General features: G+C 35.1%; 1 long non-coding RNA gene across 1 annotated transcript; it reads right to left on the reverse strand.

The window, feature by feature from the left end:
- Positions 1-2,825: 2,825 nt before the first annotated feature.
- On the reverse strand, positions 2,826-10,106 carry LOC136205455 (uncharacterized). Its single transcript, XR_010675961.1, has 2 exons — positions 9,830-10,106; positions 2,826-3,378 (listed from the first exon to the last, which is right to left on the reverse strand). It is a non-coding gene; the product is annotated as an uncharacterized lncRNA (long non-coding RNA).
- Positions 10,107-11,404: the final 1,298 nt, after the last annotated feature.

Here is an 11,404-nt window from a genome sequence, read left to right on the forward strand (position 1 = left end):
GACGCCTTTAGAGGTGTGGCATGGACAACAGCTCAAGATTATAATTCCTTACGTGTGTTTGGTTCCACTATACACTACCACGTTAAGGAATCGAAGTTGGATCCGAGAGCAAAAGAGGCGGTATTTATAGGAATTTCCTCTGGAGTCAAAGGATATCGTTTATGGTGTTGTGAGTCCAAAAATATAATCTTTAGCAGGGATGATACCTTTGATGAATCCACAATATTGAAGAAGGTCACCGATAAGCAGACAGATGGTACTCCACGGTAAGTGGAGGATACTTCCAAACAGATGGAGTTTGAGAGAATTAGAAAAATTGATCTAGGAATGGAATCTGATACTCCTATAGTAGAAAGATCAGATGAAGAATGTGAGGCTCCACAGCAATAGATGCCAGTTGCATTGAGAAAGCCGTAGAAACACAAAAAAGCTTGCTTGCTGTGAAGATATGGTGGCTTATGCATCTTTAGTTGGAGAAATTCCTAGCTCTTATTCTAAAGCTGTACAGAATTCAGAAGATGAAAGATGGAGGAATGTTATGGATGAGGAGATGCAGTCTCTTGAAAAGAATCAGACATGGAAGCTAGCAAATCTGCCAAAGGGAAAGAAGGAAATTGGGTGCAAATGGGTATTTGTAATGAAATATGGATTTCCTGACAAGTCCAGTGTTTGCTACAAGGCAAGATTGGTGGCTAAAGGCTACCCTTGGAAGGAGGGAATTTATTACAATGAAGTGTTTTCTCCGGTTGTAAAACACACCTCCATTAGAATATTGTTGGCATTGGTAGCACAATTTGATTTGGAACTAGTTTAATTGGATGTAAAGACTGTGTTTTTACATAGGGACCTAGAGGATGAAATCTATATGACTCAGCCAGAGGGATACAAGGGTCCTGGTAAGGAAAATTTAGTGTGCAAGTTGAACAAATCATTGTATGGATTGAAGCAATCTCTAAGGCAATGGTACAAGCGATTTGATAAGTTCATGATGGGGCAGAAGTACACCAGAAGCAAATACTACAAGATGGATCATTTGTGCACGTTCTCCTTTATGTTGATGATATGTTGATTGCGTCAAAGAATAAAGGATAGATAGAGAAATTGAAGGCTCAACTGAATCATGAGTTCGAAATGAAAGATTTAGGTGAGGCCAAGAAGATTCTCGGTATTGAGATAAGTAGATAAGAAATTGGGGAGACTTTGTTTGACTTAGAAAGAATATTCTCGGTATTGAGATATGTCAAATGTTCCATATGGTATGTACGAGGCCCGACATTTCACAAGCAGCTGGAGTTATGAGCAGGTATATGCATAATCCTAATAAAGGACATTGGCAAGCTATGAAATGAATTCTATAGTATATCCAACATACTGTGGATGTTGGTTTTATGTTTGAGCGAGATGAGATGTAGTAGGATATTGTGATTCTGACTATGCAATGATTTGGATAACCGACAGTCAACTACTGGTTATTTGTTTAGCATAGGAAAAACACTATTTAGTTGGAGGTCTACCTTACAGTCGATAGTTGCTTTGTCTACAACAGAGGCAAAGTATATGGCAGTTAGAGAAGCTGTTAAAGAGGCAATTTGTCTTCACGAGTTGCCAAAAGATTTGGGAGTTGGTTAGAAGCATGTCAAAATACATTGTGACAGTCAGAGTGTTATTTATTTAGCAAAGAACTAAGTCTATCATACAAGGACGAAGCATATCGACGTTCGTTATCATTTTATAAGGGAAATTCTTGAAGCGGGATAAATACAGTTTCAAAAGATTCTGACCGCTGACAATCCTGCAGATATGGCAACGAATGTGGTAATATCAATCAAGTTTCAACATTATTTGGATTTGATTAATGTCATCTCTACTCGAAATTGCAATTTGGAGACACTGCTGATTATGGGAAATGATAGATAAATAGTTTGGTTGAGGTTTCTTAGAAGATCGTCAAGGTGGAGATTGTAGAAAAATGGCTTTCTTTTAAGAATCTCACATTGTTAGTCTAAAAGGGACAAAGGGGAAAAGAATGTGTATATTAGTTGTTCAAAGTCCCAAATTGGAAAGCTAGACTTTTGGGGGAATTTGAAAGACTGTATATTTAGGATTAGTTGATATCTCTTCATTTCTCTATTATAATGTTTACTCATTTGAAATATTATTTGGTAGTGTCCAGGACGTAGACCGTATTTTCCGAGCCTCGTTAAATTATGGTGTTTTCTCTATTTTTTTTTATGCTTTAGCTTTCAATTTACTAGTAGTTTCGGCAATATTCTCTTCTTACAATCATGTGTCAGTAAAACACTATGAAGTTGGAGTTCTAACACAAGCTACAAATTTTTAAATTTCGAGAGATCGTATTAGAGTGGAAAACCAATTTGATGAAGATAGATTTAATCCGGTCCATGATTAGTTCTAACATCAGATGCAGTGGAATTTCAAAAATCCAACATAGATTTTGATTTTGATGAACTCTACCTAAGTGGATTTCAAGCTCAGAGTATATATGAGCGACCCAGAGTATATATGAGCGACCCGAACACTAATTATATATGGGCTTTTTTAGTTTAAGCCCATAGGATGATTTTAAAAAGTGTTGTTACAAAATGGTTGTTAAATCCCAGTTTTTTTTTTTTTTTTTTTTGTAGTGTATACTTAAAGCATAATGAATCATATAACAGCAAAAATACAACTTTCATTTTTCATGTGAGTGACTATCAAAAACCTATGAATGGATATATAAGTATGAAACGCCAAATCTGATCAAATCTGAAACAAAATCCATTCCAATGCATGATATTCACCTCTCAAATCAAATTAACAAGCAATGAAATAAATATACTTCCTCTCAATAACACGGTATACTCATTAATGAAATCGATACCATAATCAATAAATTCTACATTAACATCAAAAAGAGAAGAACAAAAAAAAATACCGAATAGATCAAAATTGGCTCCTCGTTTTTGTCAACTCAGTGAATCAAAAATCAAAAACCAAAATCATCACCGTTTTCATGATTATCATCATCGTTGACATCATACTCATTATCTCCCCCAATTTGATTACCTGTAGATTTTTCCTCTGCCTCGTCCTCCATAGCTTTTTTCAAAGCATCATAATTGATATTACAACTCAGCCTTTGCGTCGTCTTCTTCATCTCTTTCTGATTGGCACTGACTTTCATATCTTTCTTTGAAGAAACTTTCTTTTTGGATTTAACAACTCGTCCGGATCGTTTTCCGTTCAAATAGTCTCTGTGTAAAATCTCCCACAAAATCTTTCTAAATTCAGCTTCCTTCTTGCTGCAAATATAACCAGCAATCTCGACATTAGCGAGTTGTAATTCCCCACACAAAGCCTCTTTCACCATGGTCAAATCTAGATTGAAACGTCGAGAGAAAGGATTAAAATCGGTTGCCCTTCTATATATATGAAATTGAATGCTTTAGATCTCGAAGGCGGTGTAATTTCCAAACGTTAATTTTATGTGATTTGGGTTTTATATTAGGGCGTTCCAAATTACCATTATAACCTTATTACATTGGACCAAATTAATAAGTTATGATGTTCATATGTACTTCAAATTATATAAAATATATTTTTACGGTTTGAATTAATGTTTTTACAATTTTCCTATAGACATACAAAACTGCTTTCAAACAGTGAAAAATACAAATTTCGAATGGATGCACAATGAATAACACTATATTAATTGAATTTTATATTCAGAATTGATTTTTTATGAATAAAAAAAAATGAAAAATTAGAGACATGATAGAAGTCTTTTACAAGATAGTTTGAAGACTATGCTTGCTTTGCATGGACAACCAATCAATTTGACTTATGAGTCCTTGGTAAATAGAAATGTTTAGAGTAATATCATTCATTTTTTTTTGGAAAAGTACAAAAATAAATCGTGTATTTACATCTGTTTTCAATCGCATTCATGTGGTTTAAAAAATTTCAAAATGGTACCATGTACTTCAATCCGTTAACAAACATAGGCATCCCGTCTAACGGTGTTAAAAATGCTGAGATGACACTCAAAGTCAAAAGGTTTTAGAAGTAATTTTATCCTTTTATATATACTATATTTTCAAATTTATTATATTTTTAAAATTTTAAATCTTACCCAACACCTCATCTTTTCCCTTTCTCCCACATCTCTCCCAAACCATGATTTACAAACACACCTACACTGGATAATAGACTTCACCAGCAGCCTGGGCAATATGTTCTCCCTCAACACTTCATCTGGTAAACAATCCCACATCCTCTCTCAACTCAATTCTGCACCTAATAAGTTAATCAGAAACATATCGAATAACGAAGGCTAGAGGTGGAGTCGGAAGTATAGGGTATAGCAATGAAGTGTCGGGTAAGACCATATGTTAAAGAGACGTCTCGTATATGTTGTGAATTATGATTGAAATATAAGGGGATGAACTCAAGAATGGATACAAGATTTTAAGTTTTTTGGTTATTGGTTTTTGGTTTAGTACCTTGATTATATTATGAACTTATATAACATAAGAACACCAAACTTAAACCAAAAGAAATGACAAGACAATAGTAATTCTTGAAAACAGATAATTATTATTAGATTAGAATCACAAGGAACTTATTAGATTAAAAGCACACATTCTTTATAGAAGAACACTTTTCAGATCTTGAACAGCAAAACAGCTTTGTGGTTAAAGGAATTTTTTTGATACAAAAATCAGATGGTCGGAAAACATAGCAGCATTAGAAAACTATTTAAGGTCAGAAGCAACTAGCATAAGAGGTGAAAGGTTACATTTTTTCCAATTAATCATTCGAAGCTAAGACAAGAAGCTAAGAGAAGAAACATAATTGACATTCATTCTCTCATAAAAACGTAATGCCCATTACAGAAAGTTGTCACTCGTGAGGATTTAACAGTTCTTTTCTTTCTTTTTTATGTTTTGGGCTTTTCAGCCTTCTCATAAGTGAAGTAGATGGAGATTTGCTCATAGGATTAAATCTGGTTGGTCGAAGTGGAAGAGTGCTACGGTTTCCTTTGTGACCCCGGCATGGCTAATAGATTGAAGGGAAAATTCTACCGCACGACAATCAGACCAGCATTGTGTGAAACACTGTCACATCCATAAGATGTCGGTGGCGGAAATGCGTATATTGAGATGGATGTGTGGTCATACGAGAAAGGATCGGGTGAGTAATGAAATAATTAGGACAAAAATAGGGGCTACATCTATTGAGAATAAAATGAGAGAAAACTGACTAAGGTGGTTTGTCCATGTGAGACGTAGAGCACTTGATGCGCCGGTTAGGAGGACCGAAGAGTGGCAAAGGGATGTAGTGGTGAGGGGTAGGAGAAGACCTAAGCAAACTTGGAGGAGGGTGATCGAGAGTGATATGAGTTTAGTGATATGAGTTTACTGGGAATTGAGAAAAATATGGTAGTGGATAGGACGGAGTGGAGGGAGGGAATTTGTGTCGCTGACACCGACTTGATTTCACGATTTTATATGATGGTTCATGTTAGCCGACCCCGAATCATTTCGGGACTAAGGCTTTGTTGTTGTTGTTGTTTTAAGACTTTACATATGTGTTACTAATTGATTAGTGTGATTGGTAAAAACAGGATCACTAATAAATGGTTTACCCTTCCTAAAATAAATAAATTGTTTGCCCAAGTAAAAACACACAAAACCAGAAAAGGAAAGAAACACGTACACCAATAAATGGTTACTAATTGATTAGTGTGATTGGTAAAAAAAAATTGTACACTAATAAATGGTTTACCCTTCCTAAAATAAATAAATTGTTTCCCCAAGTAAAAATTAGGCTCTATTTCATTCTTCTCACCCCAACTACAGTATCTCACTTCTCTTCTCAAATCATGTTGGCTTTACTTGGCTTTGATCTCTGCTCAACTGCTTGACTCCTTCTCTGGTGTTTAAACCCAACTGATTTGGTTTTTCTTGGCTTCCAACTCTACCCTAATTTTCAGGTAATTCTGTAATATGGATGATTAAGGTTCCATTGCACTTGAATTTTTAATTGTGATTTCTTAGAGATGAATGGTTCCCGTTTGAACAAACTTAGTCTATCTATTTGGACTTATATCGTATTTTGCTTGGCTTCCATCTCTTTTTAATTCGCATTGATAATCTTTGTGTAATGGGCATTGAGATTTTATGATTTGAAATGAAAAGTAGAATAAAAGGCTCTTTATTTGTAATTCCGTGATAAAATAGTACAAGGGAGAATTAATTTTGTGTGTGTGAAAATTAATATGTAGAATCAAACCTCCAAATTTCCCCCAAAAAGCACCCCACCGTCTTCTCTGTGTTGTGCTTCTGCAATTGCTTTAACTATGGAACTTAGTTTTGATCCATTTCTCTTATAATCTTTCTTAAGACTTAATTAAGCATTGATATATTTACCTACTACGCATTTGTGCTTTGCTATTTCAAGAGAATGATCTGCATTAGGTATTTGTTTGCTGAATTTTGTGAATGTGGAATGATGTAAACTAACAGGAGATATTGTAGGATGTGATTAACCAAAAAACAAATCGAACACAGAAAAACATGCGAATAATAAAACTAGAAATTAAAAGGAAAGAGTTAGACAAATCTGAGGCCTGTATTAGCAGTTTCCTTAAGACAGATGTCGTCGCTATTGACGATCGTTTCCCAGGATACAACAGATTACGCAAGCGAACTCAAACCGTGTGTAACCTAGTTATCACCGGAGTAGGAAAACAAGAATAATGTGAACAGACAAAGAGCATGAAGAATTCCAGAGAATATTTTCTCCAACAGTTTCAGCAACTTGTGAATTTTGACAATCCATTCTATATAAATAGAGCTCGAAAGGATATGTCATTTCACGAACAAACACGACTGTACACGGACAGACACGACTGTTTACGTACAAACACGACTGTTCACGAAGGACATGACTGTTCATGTAAGGAGGTGTTTGTTGGTATTAAAATTAACAAATAATTTTATTCAAATTTTTCCAACAATCCCCCACATGAATAAAATTAAAAACGAGACGATTACGAAATGGTGATAACTTTCTACAGAAGATATCTGCATAGGATAGGTAGCTAATGTGCCTTGAACCTTCCCTTGTGAAAGTATATTTACTTTACTGGCTGACTAGTAGACGCGATGCTTTGAACTATTCTGCCGTTTGTGTAAACAGTGATATACCCCACACAGATATCAACATAACACGGTATGGTTCTCATGGTTATGTTCGTTATGGTCATGAACATCGCCTGGTTCTGCGAGAGTTTAAGATAACTAGGCCCCACACTAGTCTCCATCGAAGCGACCACACTTCACTCTGACATAGGTGATTTATTTGCTCAGAATACTGATGCACAATGTATCATTAAAAGCATATAGCTTAACCTTTTCCCGTTGGTGTCACTGTTTACATCTAGGAATGGACGAGGGTTTAACCCCCACAGTGAACGCGCAAGGTTTATGCAATTAGGTTGTCCCTTTGAACCTATTTCTTGGGATCTCCAGTCAACTAGGTAGGGTTTTCCTTCACATAACGCCTCTTCTCTATGGGCTTTAGTCGCATTCCTTTCGATGATTTTTCAATTTGATACCTTTAGGTTAGCGGATCCGCTGTGTTATCCTTTGATTCTACAAAATCAACAAGGATGACACTCGTTGAGATCAATTGACTAACGGTGTTATCACACGAAAGCTTTTCTACCTGTAACTCATCATACAGAAGCTTTTTATACCGTATATTCACCGACTGATATGATATTTTTCTTTGATTCCAACATTGAGACGTACTTATTTTAAGGCTGTTTGATTTCTACATTTTTAGTTACTTTCATAAATTAAATCTAGCCAACTAATGTTCATCTACCAGCAGCTAACTCGGCTAGATAACATCATTGCTCAGATTTGTCAATTTATGAAATTTCACATTTCTAATGTAAATCCACCTTACGCGCGAGAATATCAAATATGGAATTTTCGCATATCATCATCATTTCTAAAGAAAACATATTTTCTTTTATCTCCAAGTCTTTAAAGTTCATACCAATGAATTTTTCTAGACTTTTAATGTGGCTTACACGTTGCCACTGGTACAAGTAGGCCTAAAGCCTTTGAAGTGATCGTGTTCTTAAAACCGGATCCATCTTCAATTAACACATGTACCAACATATGCCAAAAGGCAATTAATCTGTTTAAACAAACAGAAACCAGACAATAATTGACAACTTTATTGTTATGTCTTAATAGTTCAAAGACATCGCGTCTACTAGACGGCCAGTAAAGTAAATATACTTTCACAAGAGAAGGTTCAAGGCACATCAGCTACCTATCCTATGCAGATATCTTCTGTAGAAAGTTATCACCACATTTTAATCGTCCCGTTTCTAATTTTAGTTATCCAGGCAATTCACAAAATAATATTTCTGTCTTAATAGTTCAAAGACATCGCGTCTACTAGTCAGCCAGTAAAGTAAATATACTTTCACAAGGGAAGGTTCAAGGCACATCAGCTACCTATCCTATGCAGATATCTTCTGTAGAAAGTTATCACCACATTTTAATCGTCCCGTTTCTAATTTTATTCATGTGGGGGATTGTTGGAAAATTTTGAATAAAATTATTTAGTAATTTAAATACCAACAAACACCTCCTTTCATGAACAGTCGTGTCCGTTGTGAACAGTCGTGTTCGTATGTGAACAGTCGTGTCTGTCAGTGTACAGTCGTGTTCGTTCGTGAAGAGACATATCCTTTCGAGTTCTATTTATATAGAATGGATTGTCAATTTCACAGCAAGTTAAAAGTTGTTGAAAAAGTTTATGAAAAAACTCGTGTCTTGTTTTCCTATTCCGGTGATAACTATGCTACACACGGTTTGAGTTCGGACGATCGTCAATAGTGACGACATCTGTCTTAAGGAAACTGCTAATACAGGCCTCGGATTTGTCTATCTCTTTCCTTTTAATTTTCAGTTTTACTGTTTGTATATTTTTCTGTGTTCGTTTTGTTTTTTGGTTAATCACATCCTACAGATATTACTTGAAATAGGGTGATTGAGAGTGATATGAGTTTATTGGGGATTGAGGAAAATATGGTATTGGATAGGGCGGAGTGGAGGGAGAGAATTTATGCCGCTGACACGACTTGATTTCAAGGTTTCGTATGATGGTGCATGTTAGCCGACCCCGAATCATTTCGGGACTAAGGCTTTGTTGCTGTTGTTGTATACTTCATTTTATTTCTGTAATTTATGATGGTTTTCATTGTTTTTCTTATACTTTTTCTATTTGCTTTTGGTGTTTACCTTTCTTTTAAGTCTGCAATAAATAGGAGGAAAAATAAAAGAACGGGCAAAAGGATTAGTAACGATAATAGCATCAGAAGTTGAAAACTTGAAATTTGGGTTTTTATTCTTCTCTTCATTTTTCCAGCTTTCGTAGAAGAGGTCGTCAACTGCATATCTACTTAAGTTTATAGGCATACTAGTTAAGCTGACAGTGCAGTACTTAATCGAGGCATTATTCATTACTACTATAACTTTAGCCATAGTTATTAAAGGCCTATGGCAGAGCAAGCAAATGAGGCAAGGTTCAGATGAAACACATCTAACAAATGACAATTTTAGAAAATTACAGAAAATGTATGGAACCCTAACTAATTAAGTTTCATAAATCTAACTTTTAGGTCCATTACCCCCAACTCAATTGTTATGGAACCATATCAAAGCCAAAGCACACAAGCTAAAGAAAACACTCACACAGATAACCGACAAAAAAATCGAACTGAGAGACGAATGCTACATACCTGCGAAAATTGAAAGGGAGAGATGATCGGAGTCTGACCGCCGGAGCTTGAGAGATGATCGGACTTGGACAAAACAGAGAGAAAGAGAGATGGATGTGGATTGGTGTTCTTCGATGAGATGAGAAGGCAGGGGAAGGGGAGCGATTTCCCTGTCTCTTTCGTTCGATTCCCCTTTCTCTGTTGGTGTTCTTGAATGCGTGAATTAGGGATTTGATGATTTTCTGTTCTATTTGTTAAAGTAATGAGTTTTTGGGAGTCTTTTTTAAAATCATCATAAAATTTTACATACCCCATAGGTGACTTTACTCCTAATTGTATTTTAGTTTAGGCTTAATACATCATTTGCCCCCTGAACTTGTCCAAAAAGCTTGATTGGCCCCCTGAACTTTCAAAGTGTTCCGATAGCCCCTTAAACTTGCATAAAATGTTCAGTTAGCCCTCTGAACTTGCATAAAGTAAGTTAAATGCGGAAGATATATTCCACGCATTTTAGAATGTTATTACATGATTAAAAAATAGATTAAAAATGAAGTTATTGCTTGCTCAACTATACAACTTGTCTTCTCTAATATTAGAATCGTATACTCCGATTTTGGTCGATTTACTTTTTTTAAGACTCGTGGAATATATCTTCCACATTTAACTTACTTTTTTACAACCGAGTGATCAATTGATTACATTTTACGCAAGTTCAGGGGGCTATCGGAACACTTTGAAAGTTTAGGGGGCCAATCAAGCTTTTTGGACAAATTCAAGAGGCAAATGATATATTAAGCCTTTAGTTTAACTAATAAATTCAACGGTTAAGGTGTAACAATACCCCTAACATTTTGGGTCAGGAGCAATTTTACCCCTAACGTCTAAAATTGTACAATTTTACCCCTAATGTTGGAAGTCAAGAGCAATTTTACCCCTAACGTTAATAAATTGGGTCAATGTCAGACACTATTATAAAACACATATATTTATGTTCCTTATTCAACACCAATTGCATAACAATTCGTTCTGAAAGAAATGATTTCATGTTTTTTTATAATTTAATAATAGAATTTGAGATTAATATTTATAAATTTGGTGAATTTTTTGAATTTATTTTGTCTAATTCGTACAAAAAGAGAGTATGTTTTTTTTTGTTTTTTTATTTTTTTTTTCACATCCCAATGTATGTTTATGATTTGTTACTAATAAAATGACTCATGCATGAAGTGTAGATGACAAGATTCATGATCGAGAAGACAGTTTGATGAACTATTTCTCAAATTGACCCAATTTATTAACGTTAGGGGTAACATTGCTTTTGGCTTCCAAAGTTAGGAGTAAAATTGCACTATTTTAGACGTTAAGGGTAAAATTGCTCCTGGCCCAAAACGTTATGGGTATTTTTGCACCTTAACCCTAAATTTAAAAAATAAAAATCCTTAAATAAAAAAAAGTGTAATTCTATGCGGTTTTACTGTTTGAAAAATAAGAACTTAACCGAATCAAAATACAATTTGATTCGGTTCGATTTTTACGATTCGGTTTCATTGGTTTCAGGGTTTGGTTCAATTCTGCGCACCACTAAACCTAGCTTAG

Source organism: Euphorbia lathyris, chromosome 9, assembly GCF_963576675.1.
Source record: "Euphorbia lathyris chromosome 9, ddEupLath1.1, whole genome shotgun sequence".
Classification (NCBI taxonomy): domain Eukaryota; kingdom Viridiplantae; phylum Streptophyta; class Magnoliopsida; order Malpighiales; family Euphorbiaceae; genus Euphorbia; species Euphorbia lathyris.